The sequence below is a fragment of the Mustela nivalis genome (genome assembly GCF_964662115.1).
Source record: "Mustela nivalis genome assembly, chromosome: 17".
Taxonomy (NCBI): domain Eukaryota; kingdom Metazoa; phylum Chordata; class Mammalia; order Carnivora; family Mustelidae; genus Mustela; species Mustela nivalis.
The window spans coordinates 28,937,086-28,961,718 of record NC_139036.1 but is presented as its reverse complement, the minus strand read 5'-3'; the positions used below and the strand labels follow the sequence as shown (position 1 = coordinate 28,961,718).

The window sequence follows — 24,633 nt, the reverse complement described above, 5'->3', positions numbered from 1 at the left end:
TAAATATGTTCTCAATGTCTTACTGTAATGTTTTAAAATGTAATATCTTTCTTATATCTGAAAAACTGTAGCCTGCCTCCCAACCATCATGCCTAGAAAAAAGGTGTCGTTGTCCATGATGCTAATTACACATTACATAGAGAGTAAATGCTTTAACCAGGGTAGAATTAAAATACATACTTTATTTGGAAGGACTCCTAAATTTGTAAAAAAACCTACATTTTAGAATACTTGGTAGCTAAAATCATTTCCATGTATAGATGCTAAGTGGTCTAGACTTGCTTTATGAAGATGGGCTCCCTCAAACACCACCATCTTAGATAATTCAGCATTCAATGCAACAGCGAAAACATAGCACGTTAAATCTGGCTGGAATGTAGATAGAGACTGACATGTTAGATTTAGTACAACTGTAGAATTAATACTCAAAACCCCCATGCTGCACAGTTTTCCCATATGCTACATAAAAATGCTATATAGTTTCTCACTCACAAGCTGCTATGCTAGGGTGCTAGCTGATTTTATGCCTTCAACTTGCTTAATGTTTTCATTTATATACAATAGAGTTTTACATCACATCGGTCAGTCTATTGCAAAATAATTTATGACAAAATCATAATTTATACAAAGTATTGATTTAGCATTAATTTCCAAGCTAAAATTCAATGAATTATAAATCTGTAAATAAGTCAGTGAAGCAAAAGACATAAATGACCAAAAAAATAGTCATCATGTTGTGTATTTGCTTTTTAGATAGCTACATGGGGAAAATATATGGCAGAAGACTTCATAAAATTTAAAATTAGTAACATAAAAATAACACAATGCACAAAGAATTAGACTATCTCAACAAAATTGTGAAGAAAAATCACCCAAGAATCTGGTTCATAATTTTGACATACTGGCATCACAGTTCAGTTGAATGATACCCTGTAAAGGAAAGCATCTTCACACCCTAGTTCTTCCAAAAAATTTTGGAGCTAGATCGATAACACAATCTATTTAATTCTCAGAATATCATGTTTCTGTTTGTGTGCATATGTTTGAATATCTTTACTATTTAAAAGACCACATGGAAGACATTACCTTGGCAATGTAATATTCCAAACCCCCAGTGGATGTTTGAATCTCCTCTACTATGTGCTTTATAAGCAATCACCCTGCCTAGGTTTGATCACCTGTAGTGATGGGAACTCCTTGTCTTGGATACATAAAGGTCTATTTGTATTAGCTTTGACTGGTTACTCAGAGATTAAGGCAATGCCAGTTCAGTTTCCATTTTGGTCAAAGAAAATCTTTTTTCTAAGACCATATTTAGCAGATCCTTTGCAACCCAATCTTAGCGGTGTCAAGTGGGCACAATAGAGATCAGATAAGAGAGTCATTATGTTAATGAAGATACCATTATTGCTTGGGAAAAAAGTTAACTCCTTCATTTTGACACATTTTATTGATAGTTGCTGTTTTCATTAGGTACTATTGTTAAGTGAAAAAAAAAAAGTCAGGGTTTTCATTTGGAAAATTATGGCATGAGAATGTACATTCCTGTCAAGAGTCTTAAGATCCACTGTGCTTGGACTGATTAAGTTTCGTTCATGTACCCACCATTGGCCAGGAAAATGGGATGCATTAGGCCTGGTCGTGCTTTAACCCCAGGTCCAGGGGTAGTATCTTATCAGATCATGTTGACTGTGATGGGGTGAGTAGTGAATCACAAAGGAAAATTAGGGCTGTGACCGGTCTCCTCTAAATATTGTATACTGCACAACTTCAAGGGTCACAATTCACATAGTCTGTGATGTGATTGCAGTGTACAACCACTGAAATTTTTCAATGTACAACCTGTGCAGCTGTATGCAGAAACCCTAAGTTGTGACATGGAAAAGAAATAATAAATGCTGGAAAAGCAAATTACAAATATCCTCTATTCTGATTACTACTTTTTTTAAATAGATTTTATCTCTTTTTTTTTTTTAAGATTTTATTTATTTATTTGACAGACAGAGATCACAAGTAGGCAGAGAGGCAGGCAGAGAGAGAGAGAGGAGGAAGCAGGCTCTCCATGGAGCAGACAGCCCGATGCGGGGCTCCATCCCAGGACCCTGGGATCATGATCTGAGCCGAAGGCAGAGGCTTTAACCCACTGAGCCACCCAGGCGCCCCAAGATTTTATTTCTTTATTTGACAGCCAGAGATCACAAGTAGGCAGAGAGGCAGGCAAAGAGAGAGGAGGAAACAGGCTCCCTGCGGAGCAGAGAGCCCAATGTGGGGCTAGATCCCAGGACGCTGAGCCCATGACCTGAGCAGAAGGGAGAGGCTTTAACCCACTGAGCCACCCAGGTGCCCCTGATTAACTCCTTTTCTTATCTGTATGCTCCCTAAAGTTTAAGAGAGTACTTATGATACCATTTTCTTCCTTCCTTTCTTTTTTTTAAATTAAGATCCCAATTTGGGGGTACCTGGGTGGCTCAGTGGGTTAAGCCTATGCCTTCAGCTCAGGTCATGATCTCGGAGTCCTGGGATGGAGCCCTGCATAGGGGCTGTCTGCTCAGTGGGGAGCCAGCTAGCCAGCTTCTAGCCTACTTGTGATCTCTCTCTGTCAAAAAAAAAAAAAAATCCAAATTTTAACTATTTCCAGGTCTGTTTATATATTTTGCCTCTGAAACAGTAGTTTTTAAAAGTCTTACTTATTTTTTAATTCAAGTTAGTTAACATAGTGTAGTATGGTTTCAGGAGTAGATATTAGTGATTCATCATTTACATACAGTACCCAGTGCTTATTCCAACAAGTGCCTTTCTTAACCCCATCAGCCATTTAGCCTATGCCCCCATCCACCTCCCCTCTAGCAACCCTTAGTTTTTTCTCTACATTTAAGAGTCTCTTATTGTTTGCCTCCCTCTCTGTTTTTATTTTATTTTTCCTTCCCTTTCCCTATTTTCATGTGTTTTTTGTCTTAAATTCCACATGTGAGTGAAATCTTATGATATTTGTCTTTCTCTGACTGACTTATTTCTTGCAAACGGAAAGATTTCATTCCTTTTGATCACTGATTAATATATATATATATATATACACACACACACACCCCACATCTCTCTATATCTATATCTATATCTATATCTATCTATCTATCTATCTATCTATACCACATCTTGTTTCTCCATTCATAAGTTGAGGGATATTTGCTCTCTTTCCATAATTTGGCTATTGCTGATAATGATGCTATAAACATTGCAGTACATGTGCCTCTTTGAATAAGTATTTTTGTATCTTTTGGATAAATACTGAATAGTGCAGTTGCTGGGTTGTAGAGTAGTTCTACTTTTAGCTTTCTGAGGAACCTCCCATACTGAAATAGTAATTTTCAATTCTTTGTTTTCCTATACAATATGCATGAAGAATGACTTTCATATAAGTTTACACTGAGGTTACATACATCCTGAGTGTCCTCTCAAACTCTGCCCTTTTGTCTTTCATTCAAGAAAACAGATGTGATCTCATGAGCTCTTCTCGTAGGAGAAGAGAGAGCCGTGGGCTTGGTGGGCCATGTGGTGTTTGTGAAGTGTGAGTCCTGCCCTTCCCCACAGCAAGTCAAGTAGTGTGGGAGATCCTTAGAAGATCTCCAGTAAACTATGTTTTGAGGGAGGTGTCTGCAAGAAGGAGTGCCTGTCATTTTGGTATCACAGATGTCCACACATCTGTTTAGGCGGCACATTGATCTGTCACCTGTGCCTGACTGAGCGAGGGAAGAGTAAATATGAGAGAAATGGAGATAAGGACGGGGCTTGGTGTAGCGGCCTGTATTTCCTGTATCAGAATAAGGATGTGAGCGTTTTTCCAGAGTCGGGAGCTATAGAAGACAGCTGCCTGTCCCACAGAGCTATTCACTGGCTGAAGGTACCCCAACAGCAAGAGTCTAAAGGAGACAGGGACAGAGGTGGCAAAAGTGAGGCTGGAACCAGACCTCTCAAGACTGAGAAATGCATAGAAACCAGGTAGTAGCCTTAGAAGAGGTGGACAGTTGGACACCTGACTCACAGAAAATACTTTGGTGGTCATGGTGGTGAGCTAGCTACCCAAATCTCCATTCAAGAAGGAACTTGCTTTACAACCACAGGGGGTGCAGTTAACTGAGCGCTTCCAGCTATGCTATCTCTGGGATTAGATGCAGAATTTGAGCTGGGGCCTGTGCTTTTTCTGGGTGGCCCCTAGTTAGTGGCAAAGCACCGCAGACATATAAAGCCTGGCCACTTCTGCCTGGTGCAAGACTTCCCTACTATGCAATCTTTGCTCCAGAGCTGCTTATTGGTTGACTGAGACTTTGTCAGACCTGCATCCCAGTCTGAGGTTTTCCCTTTCTGTTCCCCCCATTCTATCCTTTATCTTTGGTAGACATTATTCCTTAGTAAGCATCTTGTACTCCTAACTCTGTTGTAGCCTCTACTTCTTGGACCACTTGTACTAACACAGTATCCTTGACCAGTTAGGATTTACCAAAGAAATAATGTAGAGAGAGATGTTGGCCTTTTTCATCCTTCCTCCAACGCCAGTAGCTGGGGAGTAGGACCAGAAAGGTGAGGAGAGAGAAGGAAAGCAGATGAGGCTTCCTTCCCACTCCATATCCTTTTAGCTTTGGGTCAAGCCTGCCCTGGGAAGGAAGGGGGATAAGGAAGAAAGTAAGTTAAAATTAGGGCTGCCAGATTTGCTAATAAAAATATAGGATATCTAGTTAAATTTGAATTTCAGATAAATGTTGAATACTTTTTTAGTGTAAGTAAGTTTCAAATATTGCCTGTTTATTATTTTTTTTAAAAGATCTTATTTATTGGGCACCTGGGTGGCTCAGTGGGTAAAGCCTATGCCTTCGGCTCAGGTCATGATCTCAGGGTCCTGGGATCGAGTCCCGTATCGGGCTCTCTGCTCCACAGGGAGCCTGCTTCCTCCTCTTTCTCTCTCTCTGCGTGCCTCTCTGCCTACTTGTGATCTCTGTCTGTCAAATAAATAAATAAATAATTTAAAAAAAAAAAAGATCTTATTTATTTACTTGACAGAGAGAGTGAGAGCACAGAGGGAGAGGGAGAAGCAGACTCCCTGCTAAGCAAGGAGCCTGATGTGGGGCTCAATCCCAGGACTTTGGGATCATGATCTGAGCCAAAGGCAGCTGTTTAACCAACTGAACCACCCAGGTGCCCCAAGTATTGCATGTTTCTAAATAAAACCCTTAAGTTTGAAGTTTTTACCAGACCTAGTTGTTTGTTTATTTGTAATAAGGGCTAGACTTTTAATACTCAATAGGGATCAGAAAGTTGTCAGAATTTGTCCAAGATCTTAAAGGGAAGAAAGAGATTCAACATTCCACAGCTGAGCCCATGAGAAAAAAAGAAAAAAGTTTCAGATTTCTACCCTCTGAGGTGAAATTCTTCAGTAAACTGGTTATATACAAAAGCATATAGAGTAAATCTTTCAAACACTTCTATTGTTTAATTGTGATTAGTAACAATTACTAGATGCTAGATTGTAACAACAGCTTGGTGTCTTCTAGTGAACCCTGCTCTCAAAGACACTTCAGGGGACGGCATTTGTATAAGTTGAAGGGTATAAAAAAAACCTTCTTACACTCTCAAAAACTCTTAGAGCTGTCCAAAAGAAGGTGAAAGAAAAGAGCTTTGTCCTTTTGCCCTGCACGTGCAGAAAAGTCTGAATCTTTAACCTCAAGTAGCAAGTTCATCCCATTGGGATCTAGCCAGGATCGCATGCTGCAGAAGAAGAGGTAGCTACTGCACCCTCTTCTCTCAGCTGTCAAGGTCAGCAGCTAGACAGAGCTCAGAGTGGAGAGGGTGGAACTCAGAATTGCTTATGAAATAGAATTGTTCTCAGGAGGAGCAGAGGGGCAAGTTCTGAAGGGAAAAAAAAGAGACAATTTCCAGAGGGCAAGAGAACAAAATATAATGAGGAAATACAGCTCAGACACACATATTGTGCTATGTATGTATTGGGATCAGGGCAGGCAATTACAGGCTTAAGCTTGTGAATGAATTAATTAATTGAACAAGCAGATATTTCTTGGTTCTTGAATTTTAATCACACCTTTAAAGAATATTCCCATAACATTTATGTAAAAAACATATCTGACTGGGAAGAAATATACCACAATACTATTTCACACTTGAAAGATTTTGAATGATTTTTGGTATATTCTCTTTCTATGAACTGTGTATATATCATTTTTATGATTCTTAAACAGACGCATTTGTGCTAGCATTTTAATACCATAAATAAATGCCCATAAAACAGTTTTTTTTAACGTCTTTGACTCTTTGCAGTTTTCATTGTTTATAGCAATGTAATGATTAAGAATATTTTATCATCTGAAATTGACTTGCAAATGATTACCTACTTGCATGCATCAAATAATTGTATAAATGGAATGAATAATGGGGAACTCTGATACACTCCTATAGCTTTATTAGAAAGAGTAGTTTTTTAAAATTAATAATTTCAGGGCACCTGGGTGGCGCAGTTGGTTGGGTGTCTGCCTTTAGCTCGGGTCAGGATCTTGGAGTCCTGGGATCAAGTCCCATGTCGGGCTCCTTGGTCTATAGGGAGCCTGTTTCTCCCTCTCCCTCTGCCGCTCCTCCTGCTTGTGCTCTCTCTCTCTCAAATAAATAAATAAAATCTTTAGAAAAGAAAAAATTAATTAATTAATAATTTCACATCTGGGTTAAAAGACCAACCTAAATAATTTATATATGTTCCTATGTTAATGCAGTGTAGTATACTTTAAGTGAAGGAAGCAATGGATTGATAAGAACCATCAAATTTACAATTGTTTTTATGTCAGGCATTTTATAGAGAGATATTCTATAAAGCCACATAGAACCTGGATTCCATGGGGCGCCTGGGTGGCTCAGTGGGTTGGGTCTCTGCCTTTGGCTCAGGTCGTGACCCCGGGGTCCTGGGATCAAGCCCCGCATCGGGCTCTCTGCTCAGCGGGGAGCCTGCTTCCCTTCCTCTCTCTCTGCCTACTTGTGATCTCTCGCTGCCAAATAAATAAATAAATAAATATCTTAAAAAAAAAAAAAAAGAACCTGGAATCCATAAAATCCAGGTAATAGATTGATCTCACATCTGTAAATCAACAATTTGATCATTAATGGATGCATTCATAATAAATTTAAATTTAAAATTATGCAGATTTTATATTTTTTTCAATAGAACAATAAAATACCAGCATAGAAATCATCAACTGAGTCTCCTGCCTCTAGACAGAACCATAATTAAGTCATCTTAGGTAACTGTCCATCCCGGAGAGAGTCTGTAACATGCTCAGTATTCTATTCTTATAAAGATCTTTCAGCAGAAGTTTCTTTATTATGTTTAATTCAAGTATTTGCTTTTCAGTTTAATCCCACATCACGTGACTTTATATTACATATAGGAATTCATCCCATTATAGAAATTTATGCAGCAAATGTCCTTATTCCATCATTTTATTTTACCCAGTGTCACTCTGATGGAAAATATTGTGTCATTTCATATTTATCATTAATATTATTTGCATATATTAACTATATTTTCTTCTCTTTTGTCATAGAGTAATGATTTGCTATTACATTGTCAATTTTTTTAAAGATTTTATTTATTTATTTGACAGAGATTACAATCAGGCAGAGAGGCAGGCAGAGAGAGAGAGGGGAGAAGCAGGCTCCCCGCCGAGCAGAGAGCCCGGGACCCTGGGATCATGACCCGGGCTGAAGGCAGAGGCCCTAACCCACTAAGCCACCAGGCACCTCTCTCATTGCATATTCTTGCCTCCTCCCTACTTGTGATTTCTATCTGTCAGGTAAATAAATAAAATCTTAAAAAAAAAAAATACGCAACGAGAAAAAGTCTCTTCAACAAATGGGGATGGGACAACCAGATGGCTACATGCAAGAGAATGAACCTGGACCACCTTCTTACACCATACACAAAAATAAACTCAAAGTGGATTAAACACCTTAAATGTGAGACCTGAAACCATTAAAATCATAGAAGAAAGCACAGGCAGTAATTTCTCTGATATTGGCCATAGCAACATTTTTTTAGATCTATCTCCTAAGGCAAGAGAAACAAAAGCAAAAATAAACTGTTGGGCTATACCAAAATAAAAAGCTTCTGCACAGCAAAGGAAACAATCAACAAAATAAAAAGACAACCTATTGGATGGAGAAGATGTTTGCAAATGACATAAATAATAAAGGGTTATAATCCAAAATACTTACGGGACTCAATACAGAAAAAATAATCCAATTAAAATGGGCAGAAGAGATGAACATACATTTCTCCAAAAAAGACCAACAGATGGCCAAACAGGTGAAAAGAAGGTCAACATCACTCATCATCAGGGGAATGCGAATCAATACCATAATGAGATATCATAGCACACCTGTCAGAACAGCTAAAATAAAAAGTACAAGAAATGAGTGTTGGTGAGGTTGTGGAGAAAAAGGAACCCTCATGAACTATTGGTGAGAATGCAAACTAGTGCAGCCACACTGGAAGACAGTGTGGAGGTTCCTCAAAAAATTAAAAATTTTACCATATGACCCAGTAATTCCACTACTGGATACTTACCCAAAGAATAAAAAGCATTATTCAAAAAGATATATGCATCCACATGTTTATTACAGCCTTATTACAATGGCCAAGTTTTGGAAGCAGCCTAAATGTGTCTCAATAGATTAATCAATAAAAAGAGGTGAGATAGATAGGTAGATAGATAGATAGATAGATATAGCGGAATATTACTCAGCCATAAAAGAGAATGAAATCGCTTTTTGTCCGACATCTTAGTGAGGCTGCAGGGGTGGACGCTCCTCTCCCAGCTTCGCTATGCCGCCCAAGGATAACAAGAAGAAGAAGGATGCCGGAAAATCGGCCAAAAAAGACAAAGACCCAGTGAACAAATCTGGGGGCAAGGCCAAAAAGAAGAAGTGGTCCAAAGGCAAAGTTCGGGACAAGCTGAATAATTTGGTCTTGTTTGACAAAGCGACATATGACAAGCTCTGTAAAGAAGTTCCCAACTATAAGCTTATAACTCCAGCTGTTGTCTCTGAGAGACTGAAGATTCGAGGTTCCCTGGCCAGGGCAGCCCTTTAGGAGCTCCTTAGTAAAGGACTTATTAAACTGGTTTCAAAGCACAGAGCTCAAGTAATTTACACCAGAAACACCAAGGGTGGAGATGCCCCAGCTGCTGGTGAAGATGCATGAACAAGATCCTCCAACTGTACATTTTGGAAAATAAAATTTTATTAAATCAAAAAAAAAAGAGAGAGAGAGAATGAAATCTTGCCATTTGCAACAACACAGATGGATCTAGAGGGTATGGTGCTAAATGAAATAAGTCAGATAAAGACAAATAACATATTATTTCACTCATATATGGAATTGAAGAAACAAAGCAAACAAATGAAAAAAAGAGACAGACCAAAAAACAGACTCCTAATGGTTTGGTAGAGAACAAATGTTAGAGAAACATCATTTTCTTGGAGAACAAACTGATGGTTACCAGAGGGGAAGTGGTTGAGTGAAATAAGTGAAGGGGATTAAGAGTACACTTACTGTGATGAGCACTGAGTAATGTTTATAATTGTTGAATTACTACATTGTACACTCAAAACTAATGTAACATTGTATGTTAATTATCCTGGAATTAAAATAGTCAGTCATGAAGATAAAAAGTATAACCTGGGGAATATAGTTTATAATATTGTAATAACATTGTATGGTGACAGGTGAGCATAGTTGCAATGTATAGAATTGTCTGATCACTATGTTGTACACGTGAAACTAATATAACATTGTATGTAATCTGTACTTTAATAAAAAATAATACAGGTAGGCAGTAAGGACTCACTAAATTGACAGAAGACTGGAAGGCTTTGAAAAAAGGCTGAATACAGGGGAGACATGGAGGGATATAATTTTAGCACCATACTACTGCTGCTGAGAGCAGCCTGATTCCCAGATGCCCCTCATCTTTGGTTCAATCACTCAAGATGCAAAATTCTGGCAAGGAGCATTTTGTTGCTTGAGGCCCTGTGTCTGCTGCTGAGTTGCATCAAATGGCAGCTGGAGGAAAGGTCTGGTCCTGTTTCCATAGAGAGCCTTAGCAGTGGGATATAGGTCCCAGAAATAGTCCACCCATTAATAAAACACACAAGGAATTTCATCCATAGGAAGATTGAGCTACTGATAGAAAGCAGGAAGGCAAGGATGCTGGACAGCCATAAAAAACCCAGCAAATATGCACTACTGAATCAAGGCAAATTAAGAGAGGCTATTTTTCCATTTAACTTAAATCTTTCCTATTTTGGTGGATCCATTTTGTCATAAAACATTGCAGTTTTCTTTCACAATACCTTTACTTTAAGTGGCACACATTTATCATTTCTTCTAAATTCTGTTGCAAGCAGATTCATGGGCAGCTTATAGTACTCATATGCTCTATCCTACTTTTTGGCAATAGCATCATGAAAAATAATGGCAACATTGCATAAAAGCTACAATTAAAGTTCTGTCTTTAGATCTTCAAAATACTTCTTAAGAATAGTAGCAGCATTTTGTGTGTGTATAAAAAAAAAAAACCTCTTAGCAACTGAAAAGCTATTAGCATTCTTTCAAAAGCCAGTATCAGTCTTAGAATCTTGTATTTTTTCCAGCTTAATTGAGATGTAATTAACCTATAACATGTGTAAGTTTAAGGTGTACAGCCTGTTAATTTGATATACTTACATATTATGAAATGAATATGACTTAGGGTAGTTAACTCTTCCATCACCTCACATAATTACCATTTCTTTTTTGTGATTAGAATATTGAAGATCTACTCTCGGCAACTTTTAAGTATATACAGCAGTATCATTAACTATCATCACCATGCTGTACATTAGATCCCCGGGACATTTTATAACTGAAAGTTTGTACTTTTTATCAACATCTTCCCATTTCTTTTCCCCCACCTCCTAAGCCTCCGGCAACCACTATTTTGGGTAGGACTTCCAATACTATGTTAAATACAAATGGTGAGAGTGGGCACATTTCTGCTGTTTCTGATCTTAGAGGAAAAGCTTTCAGTGATTCACTGCTGAGTATAATGTTATCTGTGAGCTTGTCTTATATGGCCTTTATTATGTTGAGATCCATTCCTTTTATACGTAATTTATTGAGAAATTTTATCATAAAAGGATATTGGATTTTGTCAGTTACTTTTTGTAAAGCTATGGATGTGATCATATAATTTTTCTTTCATTCTACTAATGAAATCATACTTACTGATTCGCTTATGTTGAACCATCCTGACAACCCTGGGATAAAGCCTCTTGATCATGGTGTATAATCCTTTTAATATTCCGTTGAATTCTCGTATTTGCCAATATTTTGTTGAGAATTTTTCATCTATATTCATTAGGGATATTTGCCTATAATTTCCTTTTTTGCATGTGTGGTGTCCTTATCTGACTTTTGTAGAAGGGTGGTGCTGGTCTTGTGAAATGAGTTTGGGAGTCTTTCCACCTCTTCAGTTTTTGGAAGAGTTTTGAGGATTGGCTCTAATTTTTCTTTAATGTTTGGTAGAATTTATCAGGGAGACCATCTGGTCCTGGGCTTTTCTTATTGGGAGATTTTTGATTACTGCTTCAGTCATCTTACTCATTATGAGTCTGTTCAGATTTTTTAGTTATGATCAGTCTTGGTAGGTTTTACATTTTGAAGAATTTATCCATTTCTTTTTGGTTATCCAGTTTATTGATGCACAATTATTTGCGGTAGTCTCTTACCCACTGGTTTTCTGTGGTATTAGTTATATCTCCTCTTACGTTTCTGATTTTATTTATTTGAGTCTTCTTTTTTTAGTCTAGTAAAAGTTTTTCAATTTTGTTTATATTTTCAAAAAGTACCTCTTCAGTTTGCTGATCTTTTAAATTGTTTTTCTCGTCTCTATTTAATTTATTTCTGCTATGATCTTTGTCATTTCTTTCTTTTTTTTTTTTTTCTGCTAACTTTGGGCTTAGTTTGTTTTTGTAGTTCCTTAAGGTGTAAAATCAGGTTGTTTAATTTGAGATGTTTTCTTTATTGCTATACATTTTTCTTTTATTACTGCTTTTGCTGCATATGTTTTTGTTTCCATTTTCATTTGTTTTAAGATAATTATTAGTTTTCTTTTTTCTTTTTGACTCATTGGTTATTCAGGAATGTTTTATTTAATTTTCATATATTTGTAAATTTTCTAATGTTTCTCTTATTATTGATTTCTAGTTTCATACCATGGTGGTCAAAAAAGACACTTAGTATGACTTTAATCTTAAATTTGCTAAGACTTGTTTTGTATTGTAACACATAATCAATCCTAGAGAATGTTCTTTTTTTCCCTCCCTGGAGAATGTTCTGTGTGCACTTGACTGGGTGGGGTACTGGGTGGGTCAGTTGGTTAAGCGGCTGTCTTCAGCTCTGGTCATGATTCCAGGGTCCTGTTGCCTGCTCAGCAGAGAGCCTGCTTCTCTCTCTCCCTCTGCCTGCCACCCTGCTTACTTGTGCTCTCTCTGTCAAATAAATAAATAAAATCTTAAACAAACAAAACATAGCTATTTTGAGGGACACCTGGGTGGCTCAGTGGGTTAGGTGGCTGCCTTCGGCTCAGGTCATGATCCCAGCATCCTGGGATGGAGTCTGACAGAGGGCTCCTTGCTCGGCAGGGAGCCTGCTTCTCCCTCTGCCTCTGCCTGCCATTGTGCCTGCCTATGCGTGCGCTCTCTCTCTCTGACAAATAAATAAATAAAATCTTAAAAAAACCCTACACAGCTATTTTGAATTCCTTATTGGCTAACTCACAAATACCCATGTAGTTGGGACAGTTACTGTAAGATTATTGTGTTCTTTGCTGGTCTCATGTTTCCCTGATTCTTCATGTTTTCTCAAGTTTTATATTGCTGTTTTCACACTGGAAGTAGCAGCTACTTCCTCCAGTTTTTTACTAACTGCCCTCTCCAATTGCCCAAACTTACATATTTTAGTCACTAAATTTGGGGGTGCATTGTTACACAGCAATAGGTAACAGGAACATTTGTATATGTAGAGTCTTCTCTCTTGTAGTAGCTAGATAGTATGCTGTTTTCAAAAATATACCACAGTTTATGGGGCGCCTGGGTGGCTCAGTCATTAAGCGTCTGCCTTCAGCTTGGGTCATGATCTCAGAGTCCTGGGATTGAATCCCACATCAGGCTCCCTGCTCAGTAGGGAGCCTGCCTCTCCCTCTGCCCTCCACCCTGCTTGTGTGCATTCTCTCTCTCTGTCTCTCTCAAATAAATAAATAAAATCTGTCTGTCAAATAAATAAATAAAATCTTAAAAAAATAAAAAAAAAAACCACATTTATCCTAGAGAAAGAACTTGCATGCCCACGTGGTAACATAATACTGTAAACATTTTAGCAAAAATGGTGCACAGTATTTGACATGACTTACCTCATTTAGTCTTTAAAGAATCCCTATCCTTATGAGGTATTCTCATTTTGGGCTGTGGACCCTGATTTTGAGGGGGGTTTAAGTAATTTTCTTAAGGGGATAAGGCCTAGGATGTGGCAGAGTCAGGATTCAAAACCACTTCTGTCATGCCTCAAATTCTGCTCTTTATTATATGTAAGTGGGGATGTCTGGCTTTAAACCACTGTGCCATTCAGCTTACCTCTTCATAAGTTAATACTCATAAATTAATAAAAGTCCCCCCCTTTTTTTAAAGATTTTATTTATTTATCAGAGAGAGAGAGGGAGAGAGTGTGAGCATAGGCAGACAGAATGGCAGGCAGAGACAGAGGGAGAAGCAGGCTCCCTGCTGAGCAAGGAGCCCGATGTGGGACTCGATCCCAGGACGCTGGGATCATGACCTGAGCCGAAGGCAGCTGCTTAACCAACTGAGCCACCCAGGCACCCCAATAAAAGTCCCCTTTTAACTAAAAAAATTGTGAAGCTATTTTATGGCCCCAGAGAACACCTGCTTCAGAGAAAAGGCTTGTTGGGAAGTCAGTTGCCATGTGCTGCAATGATGCAGATGGTAGTAACAGCATATTTGTGGGTCACCTGTTATCTCTCCACTGTGTATATTATATCCGTGGTACAGTCAAGGTAGCTGAGAAGTTAGTTTGGTTACCAAAGTATCTAAGGATGTATCTAAGATTTGAAATCCATTCTGATCAGCTATAGATCAGAGGTTCCAACAACCTCCTCCTTGGGTTTGATTAACTTGCTGAAGCAGCTCACAAAACTCAGAAACATCTTATTTACTAGATTATCACTTTATTACAAAAGAAGGTAACTCAGGAACAGTCAGATGGAAGAGATGCATAGGGCAAGGTATGGGGAGATGGGCACAGAGTTTCCATGCTCCCCGAGTAAACCACTCTCCCTGAATCTCCTAGTGTTCACCAACCTAGAAACTTTCTGAACCCATGTTTTTGGTTTTTTAATGGAGGCCTCATTATAACAGCATGATTGATTAAATCATTGGCCATTGGTGATGGTCAATCTCCAACTCCTTTCTTCTCCTAGGAGGCCAGGGAGGTGGAAATGAAAAGTTCCAACCCTCAGTCACAAGGTTGGTTTCCCATGCGCCACCCCCCCAACCCTATCCCCCCCAAACCATTCTCCATTCTTAGGTGCTTTGCTAAGGTCACCTCATTAACATGAACTCAGGTGTGGTTGAAAGGGGCTTATTAGAATATCAAAACACCTTTGTCACTCCTATCACTTAGGAAATTCCAAGGGTTTTAGGGGACCTGTGTCAGAGATGGGGATGAAAATAAAATATGCGTTTCTCATTATAAATCACAATGTCACATAATAGTATTAAAGAGTTTCATTCCTGGATAACTGAACAAATTGTAGCCTTAGGTTTGCACATTTCTACTATTACTTTTAGTTCTTTAGTGTCCAAATTCTGCAGTCAAATGCTCTACCCCTGAGCTATACCCCCTAGTGTCCAAATTCTGAATTCCAGGAAGATAGGGGCAAGTGATGGCAGTAATAAAGTTATTAATGTCAATATATTTTTCTTAAATCCTGTGTTCGAGTTATAACTTGTTGATTAATCTGTTTGGCATATTTATGTTCCTGCTGATTTTTTCTTTTATTTTTCTTCCCTTAATGTGGTGTTAAAATTCAACTGAGTAAATTTGAAGGTCTAATTTGCTTTATTCAATGATTTATGAAGCAGTCAGCATCCCATCTAGCAAGTAGAAAGCAGCTCCAAGTTGCTGTACAAAAATGTAAGGTTTTCATAGACAGATGGGGACAGAAAAAGAAGTTTTCTTACAAAGAGTGGGTTGTTTCAGGTAAAGACACCTTTCTCTGAGGGAAGGTCAGGGGTTGGTCAGGCATATTACCTCACTAGTATTGATCAGGAAATTCCAGATTGACTGGTTAAAGGTCACATTCCTGGAGGAGGTTAAAACTGCAGTTAAATCTTGTTTTGCTGTCATGGGGGTAAGTGACTCCATTTTGGGCCTATTGTGCCTTCTTTTAAACAGTTCCCTTTTTTTGATCAGACTCTCAGCCTAATTGAGAGATGTGATTAAAACTGAAGACATCTGGGCGCCTGGGTGGCTCAGTGGGTTAAGCTGCTGCCTTCGGCTCAGGTCATGATCTTGCATCCTGGGATCCTGGGATCGAGTCCCACATGGGGCTCTCTGCTCAGCAGGGAGCCTGCTTCCTCCTCTCTCTCTCTGCCTGCCTCTCCAACTACTTGTGATTTCTCTCTGTCAAATAAATAAATAAAATCTTTAAAAAAAAAAAAAACTGAAGGCATCTACACCATGATCACCTATTGCTTTGTAGTTCTTGTGGCTTTTACTTATCCTCTGTGTGATATTTACAGGTCATGTTTTTTTGTGGAATCCCTGTGGTGTTTATAAATTATAACTTTAGGTTCACAATTTTTAGCTAGTCATTTTCTTCAGTCCTTTTCTGACATACCAATCTTTTTTGTTTGCTTTTTTAACATTTATTTATTTATTTATTTTAGAGCACACACATGTGCACATGTGCATGCATACACATGTGTGCGTGTGCACACACGTGAGCAGGGGGAGGGGCAGAAAGAAAATCTTCAAGCAGACTCCCTGCTGAGCACAGACCCCCCCCCCCCCCCGCAACTCTGGTCTCAGAGCTCTATCCCAGGTGCTGAGATCATGACCTGAGCTGAAATCAAGAGCCAGCCACTCAACTGAATGAGCCACCCAAGTGTCCCTGGCATGCCAGTCTTAGTGAGATCATTTGCTTGGTGGTTAACAGCTATGAACATGCATCCATGCTTTTAAGAGAAGACAGTGCACCAGGGGAGAGTACTATGATTACTATAAGCAGAATAATACCCAATGTCTGGAGTATATTTCCAGCCCAAACCAATCAAAATCAAAGTAGTCAAAGATATGTTGAAGGAGTCATCTTTTTAAGCCAAGTGCCTTCCTCAGTGGTCTTATGTAATTGAGCTTTAACTTCCCCAGAAGTGTTAATCCAGGTGCAACAGGTGGTGTTGACCATAGCACAGATACCTCCTTGCTCATTTATGATAATCAAGGGCTATCCTATTACGGAGTACAACTTGGACCAGAGAGTCTAAAGATTTTTTTTGGACAGCGATGGTCCTAGCAGTGGATTCCGAAATATTTTCAAGAATTAAGGAAAGGTTCCTGATCATATTCTTATTTACATTTATTCCTGATTAGGGAAGTAGAGATCTATCAAAGGAAGCTAATTTTGAATCATGAATACTCCATGATAGATCCTATCCTTTTTTTTTTTCAAGATTTTTTTAAAAATTCATTTATTTGACAGAGATCACATGTAGGCAGAGAGAGAGAGAGAGAGAGAGAGAGGAGGAAGCAGGTTTCCTGCTGAGCATTATTCTAATTCTAGAGATTATCTTCCACCCCCTTAACAATAGCCTGGAGATACAAATAGTGGTGTACTCAGGCCAATGCCAGAGTAAAGGAAAGGAAAAGAAGAGGAAAGGGTTTTATGTTTAGTTAAAATATGAAGTCTTTGGGGCACCTGGGTGGCTCAGTGGGCTGGAGCCTTTGCCTTCGGCTCAGGTCATGACCCCAGGGTCCTGGGATCGAGCCCCGCATCGGGCTCTCTGCTCGGCAGGGAGATTGCTTCCCCCCCATCTCTGCCTGCCTCTGCCTACTTGAGATCTCTCTCTCTGTCAAATAAGTAAATAAAATCTTAAAAAAAAAAAGTATGAAGTCTTCATCTGGCATATTGGGAGGAAGATTCTACTTCAATGTTAACTACTTCTCTTCCTAGTCAATTTGATTTGGAGGTTTTCAACATTTGTACAGGACCAGATGTCCAGTGACGCTTCTTCAGCAGAGAGATATGTCCTAAAGGCTCAAGCCCCTGAAGTTCAGGGAGTAGGACTTGGTATAATCCCTTCCAAGGGGATCCAGGGGGTAATCTTTATTCTTAGTAATTCCAAATTAGAAGGGTGGGAGAAAATTGGAAGTGTTAGTGTTATAGGATTTTTCCTTTGATGCCCATGGTTCTTGGCCACATCACTTTGAAAAATGAATAGTTAGACCAAGAAGAATGGTAGCAAAGCAAGGTTCACTGATAGTGAAGCAAAGCTTATTAAGTGGTAGTACAAAGCTCCCACAGAGGGAGGGAACCTGAAAGGTTGTGACTGGAGTTTCTTTCTTTCTTTCTTTTTTAAAATATTTTATTTATTTATTTGACAGACAGAGATCACAAGTAGGCAGAGAAGCAGGCAGAAAGAGAGGGGCAAGCAGGCTCCCCAAGCAGAGAGCCCAATGCAGGGCTTGATCCCAGGACCCTGGGATCATGACCTGAGAGGAAGGCAGAGGCTTTAACTCACTGAGCCACCCAGTCTCCCCTTCATTAGAGTTTCTAAATCCAGGGTTTTTTAATGGGCTTGTTGGAAGGCTGTTTTAATCTGATTAACTCCGGTGCCTATCATCCAATCAGGTTTTTGTCATCTATCACATGGAAAAGGAGGGAGGGCTCCTTCCAGGGTGGTGTAAAATCCACTTAAGTGTGGCTTCCTCTTAAAGCAGAGGCCTCTTGTCCTTGCCTGCCTTTCTTCCAACTATCCTTCTTCATTAGCTTGGAAACTTTTCCAGATATTTGAGGAAATTAGAAAGATCCAGGATTCAGTTCATTTTATAAGTATATAACAAAACTTGGGACAATTAACCTGAAAACCTCAGAAATGAACACAGACAAAGGTGAAAACATAGTATCCTTCTCTACAATTGCCCCATTTTTTTACCAAAGATAATCATAGTAAAACTAATTTATTACATCAAACTTGGCTTGGTTTGTTAGATAAGTATAGCAAGAACAGTGATTGATTATATAGGCTCTTTTTAATACTGTTGTGCAGGAGCCTTTCAGAGGGAATCTCAGATTGACCTTTTCTTAAAGCCTCTGAGGCCAGGAAGCAAAACCAAGGACTGGGCATCAGATTCTAGTTGATAAGATTGCTGGAAACCCTGTAAGCAAGGTGCTGGGCTGATTTTTCCCAAGAGGCTTTATTGACTTCATAGAGTTAACCTTAGTTCCTTAAAGTTGTCTGGTCATATCTGAGTCTATATACATTTCTCTCAAATATGACATTCCAGTCAAAGCCTTGGTAATAGGGCCAATGTTTAAGACAGATTCTTATTGAACTTAGGTATATTAAGTAATTATATTTAATTAAAAGAACATTCCAGGATTTCTGAATTCTGGGGGGATCAGATAGAAAAGTAAATGTTTCATCTTGTTTACAGAGGAGTACTTTACCAAATTGCTGTAAGCCCTAGATAACTTAAGAGCAAGGATTTCCTGGCATGCCTGGGTGGCTCAGTTGGTTAAGCATCTGCCTTTGGCTCAGGTCATGATCTCGGGGTCCTGCGATCCCTGCTTAATAGGGAGTCTGCTTCTCCCTCTGCCCTGCCTCGCGCATGTTATCTCTCTTTCTCTCTCTCTCTCAAATAAACAAAATCTTTATTTTTAAAAAAAGAGAAAATGTTTCCTTACATTTAGGAAAATAAAACATTAAGGAATCAGAAATGTTTCAGACAAAAAGTCATCGAAAATTATAATCAGCCTCAGTTTATTCACTCTGATGTTATTAACTCTTGTTCTGCTTGAATCCAGCTTTTTCTTTTCTTTTTTTTTTAAGATTTTATTCATCTGTTTACTTGAGAGAGACAGAGAGAGGGAGCACCCATGAACTGGGAGAGGACCAGAAGGGGAGGGACAGTGAGGGGGAAAGAATCTCAAGCAGACTGTGTACTGAGTACAGAACCCGATGCAGGGCTTGGTCCCAGGACCCTGACCACATGACCAAGAGCCAGCCGCTTAACTGACTGAGCCACCTAGGTGCCCTGAATCCAGTTTTTTTCTTTTTCTTTAAATAAAGATGTATTTATTTGAGACAGACAGAGATAGCGATAGAAAGAGTATGAGCAGGGAGGAGAAGGAGAAGCGGAACACTGAGTGGGGAGCCTGACTTGGGGCTCAATTCCAGCACCCTGTGATCATGACCCGAGCCAAAGACAGATGCTTAACCGACTGAGCCACCCAGGTGCCTCTGAATCCAGTTTTTTCTATTACGTTTTGAAATACCCATTTCAGTTATATGATCTTAAAGTTATCGGAAACATGTTATTTCTCCAAGAGTCCTTCCTATGAATATCTTTGAGGATGAAGCACGATTGCAGGGATACTTTTGCAAGAGCATCTGAGTAGAACAATAACTCCCGATAAATGACAAAGATTTAAAATACCCATTGTTAAAGTTCTATTGAGAATTCATTATAAGGGAGTTGACAAGGAAATTTGGTTATTTCTCTAACACGCCATGTTTTAAAATAATAACTAGAATATGACTGATAATATTATACCAGGACATATCAGATTTCTAGGAATTTCATACCATTTCTAGAACACTTATAACATATACCTATGCAAATACAACATAAAGAAGACTTAGTTCTTATTTGATAGTGCTTCCTATGTAACTTATCAAAAAGCCTAATTAGTTTAACATTTCCTTTTTTTATAAGAAGACAGAACAAATCTTTTAAGATGTTCCAGGGACCCTCTGAAAAATTTCAAAGTTAGTTTGAAGTCAAAAAGACTTCATTTAGAATTTGATTTTGGAAAGTTTTGTCAAAAATACCAAAGGCTTCAGAAACACCTAGTTAAATAGGATCATAGGTAACTGTAAAATAATGCGTCATTATCTATTTAACCATAGTCACAGTTTAAAACTTTGCCGGCAAACACAGAAATTTTAATAGTTGTAAAAAAAAACCCAACCAAACAAACAAAATCCACTTACTGTTTTAATAGAGAAGACTCACCTTTCTTAACTAAACAGAAGACCTGATAAAGACAACATAGGAAATTATTTTTGCAAGACACAAAATCTTTGTTTTCTTATCAGATTACTTAAAATGTAAGGAAAACCCTTTTATAATCCTGTACTTGGTCTCCTAAAGCAGACCAAGTATAAGAAGACATTTTGTTTTTAGCAGATGAAAGAAAATTAAGCTCCTGTTTGGCATAAGTACATTATGGATTTTAAAGCTTAATTTTATAACCCTTTCAATAAATTTATTTAATTTTAGCCAGATTGACCACATAAGGTTAGATTCTCTCTCTTCCCAACTTTCAATATATTTTTTTTAATCTCCTCTTTATCATTTTGAAATAACCAGTTTCACTTTAGGACAAAATTACTTTCTTTTCCCTAAAATAATGCATCTCTACTCCTCATAACTTCTCTTATCCTACTTTTTTTTTTTTTTTTAAGATTTTATTCATGTATGACACAGAGAGATAATGAGAGAGGGAACACAAGCACAGGGGAGCTGGAGAAGGAGAAGCAGGCTCCCTGCTGAGCAGGGAGCCCAATATGGGGCTTGACCTCAGGACACTGGGATCGTGACCTAGCTGAAGGAAAACACCTAATGACTGAGCCACCCAGGGCACCCTCCTACTTTTCTTATATACAGAGATGTTTCCCTTATCATTTCTAGTAGCTTTAGTTACATATATTCATATTTTTAACCTTTAAAAACCCTAGTTTTGGGGGCGCCTGGGTGGCTCAGTGGTTTGGGCTGCTGCCTTCGGCTCGGGTCATGATCTCAGGGTCCTGGGATCGAGCCCCGCATCGGGCTCCCTGCTCCGCAGGAAGCCTGCTTCCCTCTCTCTCTCTCTCTCTCTCTCTGCCTGCCTCTCTGCCTACTTGTGATCTCTGTCTGTCAAATAAATAAATAAAATCTTAAAAAAAAAACAAAAAACAAAAAACAAAAAAACCCTAATTTTTTTTTTTAATTTTAAAGATTTTTATTTATTTGTTAGAGAGAGAGATACAGAGCGCAAGCACAGGCAGACAGAGTGGCAGGCTAGAGGCAGAGGGAGAAGCAGGCTCCCTGCCGAGCAAGGAGCCCGATGTGGGACTGGATCCCAGAATGCTGGGATCATGACCTGAGCCGAAGGCAGCCGCTTAACCAACTGAGCCACCCAGGCATCCCTAAAAACCCTAATTTTTTTTTTAAGATTTTATTTATTTATTTGACAGAGAGAGATCACAAGTAGGCAGAGAGGCAGGCAGAGAGAGAGGAGGAAGCAGGATCCCTGCCGAGCAGAGAGCCCGATATGGGACTCGATTCCAGGACCCTGAGATCATGACCTGAGCCGAAGGCAGCGGCTTAACCCACTGAGCCACCCAGGCATCCCTAAAAACCCTAATTTTTAGTGAAAATAAAAAAGCAAACAATTATGAACTGTCTTTAACATTAGCATTGTGTGGCTTGGCAAATTTATAAATATATTTTATAATTTCTAAAACATATGCTTTCTCATAGTGAATTTTTCAGTGTGGCACAAAACATGCTTATTAATAGACCCATATATATTTTAGTTTCTCTGTAAAAGGAAGCCAGAAGTGGATAAACCTATGTTCAGTAATTAATGTTACAGTATTTTTTAAAAAAAATTTATTTATTTATTTGACAGAGAGAGAGAGAGCACAGGTAGGCAGAGAAGCAGGCAGAGGGAGAGGGGGAAGCAGGCTCCCTGCTGAGCAGAGAGACCCATGTGGGTCTCAATCCCAAGGACCCTGAGACCATTACTTGAGCTGGAGGCACAGGCTTAACCCACTGAGCCACCCAGATGCCCCAGTGTTGTAGTATTTTATCTTATTTGGAAATGATCTAGAAATCCAATGACTAGCCATCATTTAATTTAACTTAGCAAAAAGGTTTTGGGTTACCAAAAAAATTTGGGGAAACTATTTTAAGAGTTTACCTAAAAACTTTTTATCCTAGTTATATCTATGTAATTGACTTGTTCCTAAAAATTATGTTTAGATGACCTACACAAGCTTCATAATAGTAGACAAAGTCAACCATCACACCAAGCTATTTTTCTTGGTGACAAATTTTGTAAGAGATCACATGAACTTATTTGATTAGTAAACCCAGGTAGAATAAAAGTATTATATTTAGTGTGGATGAACCTAAAGATATGCCTTTTTAATTAAAACAACAATCTGAAACTAGCTCTAACAAAGAATATTTTCCTTGAAATTTATTTGGGTTAGTTTTTATTACATTTCTGAGAATTTAATTTATATAAGGGCTTAATTTTCTTTCAAGCAATTAAATAGACCTCTTTTACAAGTTAATTTTGGCAATACCATTCAGAAATAGGAAATACCATGCATTTATGACATATAAATATAGACACACAAGAACATACAGGCAGACACAGAGATCACATAGATTCCATTCTAAAATTTTTTTTTTTTTTTTTTTTTTTTTGCATTTATTCTGTGCAAATTTACTCCTGGGCCATAAGTTTTTGTTTCTTCAGTTTCTTCTGGGATATCTTTTTCTTCTGTGCAACCTCCTCTTCTGGTTTAGGAACAATCTGCTCTTTTTCAATAAGGATCATCTCAATGTGGCAGGGAGAGCTCATGTATGGGTTAATGCGACCATGAGCCCTGTAAGTCCTACGCCGCATCTTGGGGGCTTTGTTCACCTGAATGTGCTCAATGACCAGAGAATCGACATCTAAACCCTTAAGTTCAGCATTACTCTCTGCGTTTTTAAGCATGTGCAGTAAAAATTCAGCACTCTTCTTGGGCCACCGACCTTGTGTCCAGCCCCACTGTTTGGCCTGGGCACACCTACCAACTCCACCATTGTAGCGACGGAATGGCACACACTGCTTCTGCAAAGTGACGTCTTTCAGATACTTGGTGGCTTTTCGGATATGCATACCCTTGATGGCCTGGGCAGTTTCACGTGTGTTCTTAAAGTGAACACGGAGATTTGAACCTCTTGACTTGCATGATTTCGTAGGGTTTTCCGGGTCAAGCGAATAGCAAACCATTTTCAGAGGTCACCCCAGGCCGCTGAGAGGAAGAGGAAACTCCATTCTAAAATTTTAACCATGAGGGTATTTGTGGAGAAGACATTTAAGTTGTTGTTGTTGTTGTTTTTTCCTAATTCACCTAAGTTGTGGGACACCTGGGTGGTTCAGTCAGTTAAACCACTGCCTTTGGCTCAGGTCATGATCCCAGCATCCTGGGATGAGTCCCGCATAGGGCTCCTTGCTCAGCAGGGAGACTGCTTCTCTCTCTGCTTCTGCCTGCTTGTGCTCCTGCTCTCATTCTCTCTGACAAATAAATAAATAAATAAAATCTTTTTTAAAAAGTTCACCTAAGTTCCAAATAATGTTCCCTATTTTGTTTTTCCTGTGTTAATAAATGTCTCCCTTAAGTTGGTAGGTTGATTTTTTTTTTTTTAAGACTCTATTTATTTGAGGGGCACTTGGGTGGCTCAGTAGGTTAAAGCCTCTGCCTTCGGCTCAGGTCGTGATCCCAAGGTCCTGGGACTGAGCCCTACATTGGGCTCTCTGCTCATTGGGGATCCTGCTTCCTCCTCTCTCTCTCTGCCTCCCTCACTGCCTACTTGTGATCTCTGTCAAATAAATAAATAAAATCTTAAAAAAAATACTATTTATTTGAGAGAGAGAGAACAAGCAGGTAGAGGGGGAAACAGACTCACTGCTGAGCACACAGAGCCCTATGCAGGGCTTCATCCCAGAATCCTGGGATCATGATCTGAGCCAAAGACAGATGCTTAACCAACTAAGCACCCCATTAAGTTGCTATTTTAAAGACATGGTCCAGGTAAAAATTGCCAGAGAAGACTGGGTAAAACATTTACAACTCAAGGCACAAGGAAAGAATGTAGCTCCTCCTAAAAGGACTTTTATTCTTTTAAGGTCAGAATTCAATACTTAAAGTCTTTTGAAATAAATAGGCTAGGTTAGTTGCATATCCAAGGACTGACATATATCCGTCCATCTATGTTGGAATGTGTTCTCTTCCCCTGGGTACATTTAGATTAGGAGAGAAGGCCTGAAAGAATTCCTATGAGGCTCTGAGTATCAGCTTCCAGTTTGGCCAAATGTATGATCACAGAGTTATTAAATCCTTCCAAATATTTTTCAGGTTCCAGCCAGAACAAATAGTAAATATTCTTGGCAATATTAAAGAACCTTATGAACCCAAGGGGCG

The 24,633-nt window shown here is 38.9% G+C and overlaps 2 pseudogenes across 2 annotated transcripts; one reads left to right on the top strand and one right to left on the bottom strand.

Annotated features, from left to right (window-relative positions):
• Window positions 1–8,799: 8,799 nt before the first annotated feature.
• Window positions 8,800–9,311, top strand: LOC309851126 (small ribosomal subunit protein eS25 pseudogene; annotated as a pseudogene). Its single transcript has one exon. The product of its transcript is annotated as a small ribosomal subunit protein eS25 pseudogene (transcript).
• Window positions 9,312–22,842: 13,531 nt separating this feature from the next.
• LOC309851124 (large ribosomal subunit protein uL22 pseudogene) lies at window positions 22,843–23,501 on the bottom strand (annotated as a pseudogene). The gene has a single exon. The product of its transcript is annotated as a large ribosomal subunit protein uL22 pseudogene (transcript).
• Window positions 23,502–24,633: the final 1,132 nt, after the last annotated feature.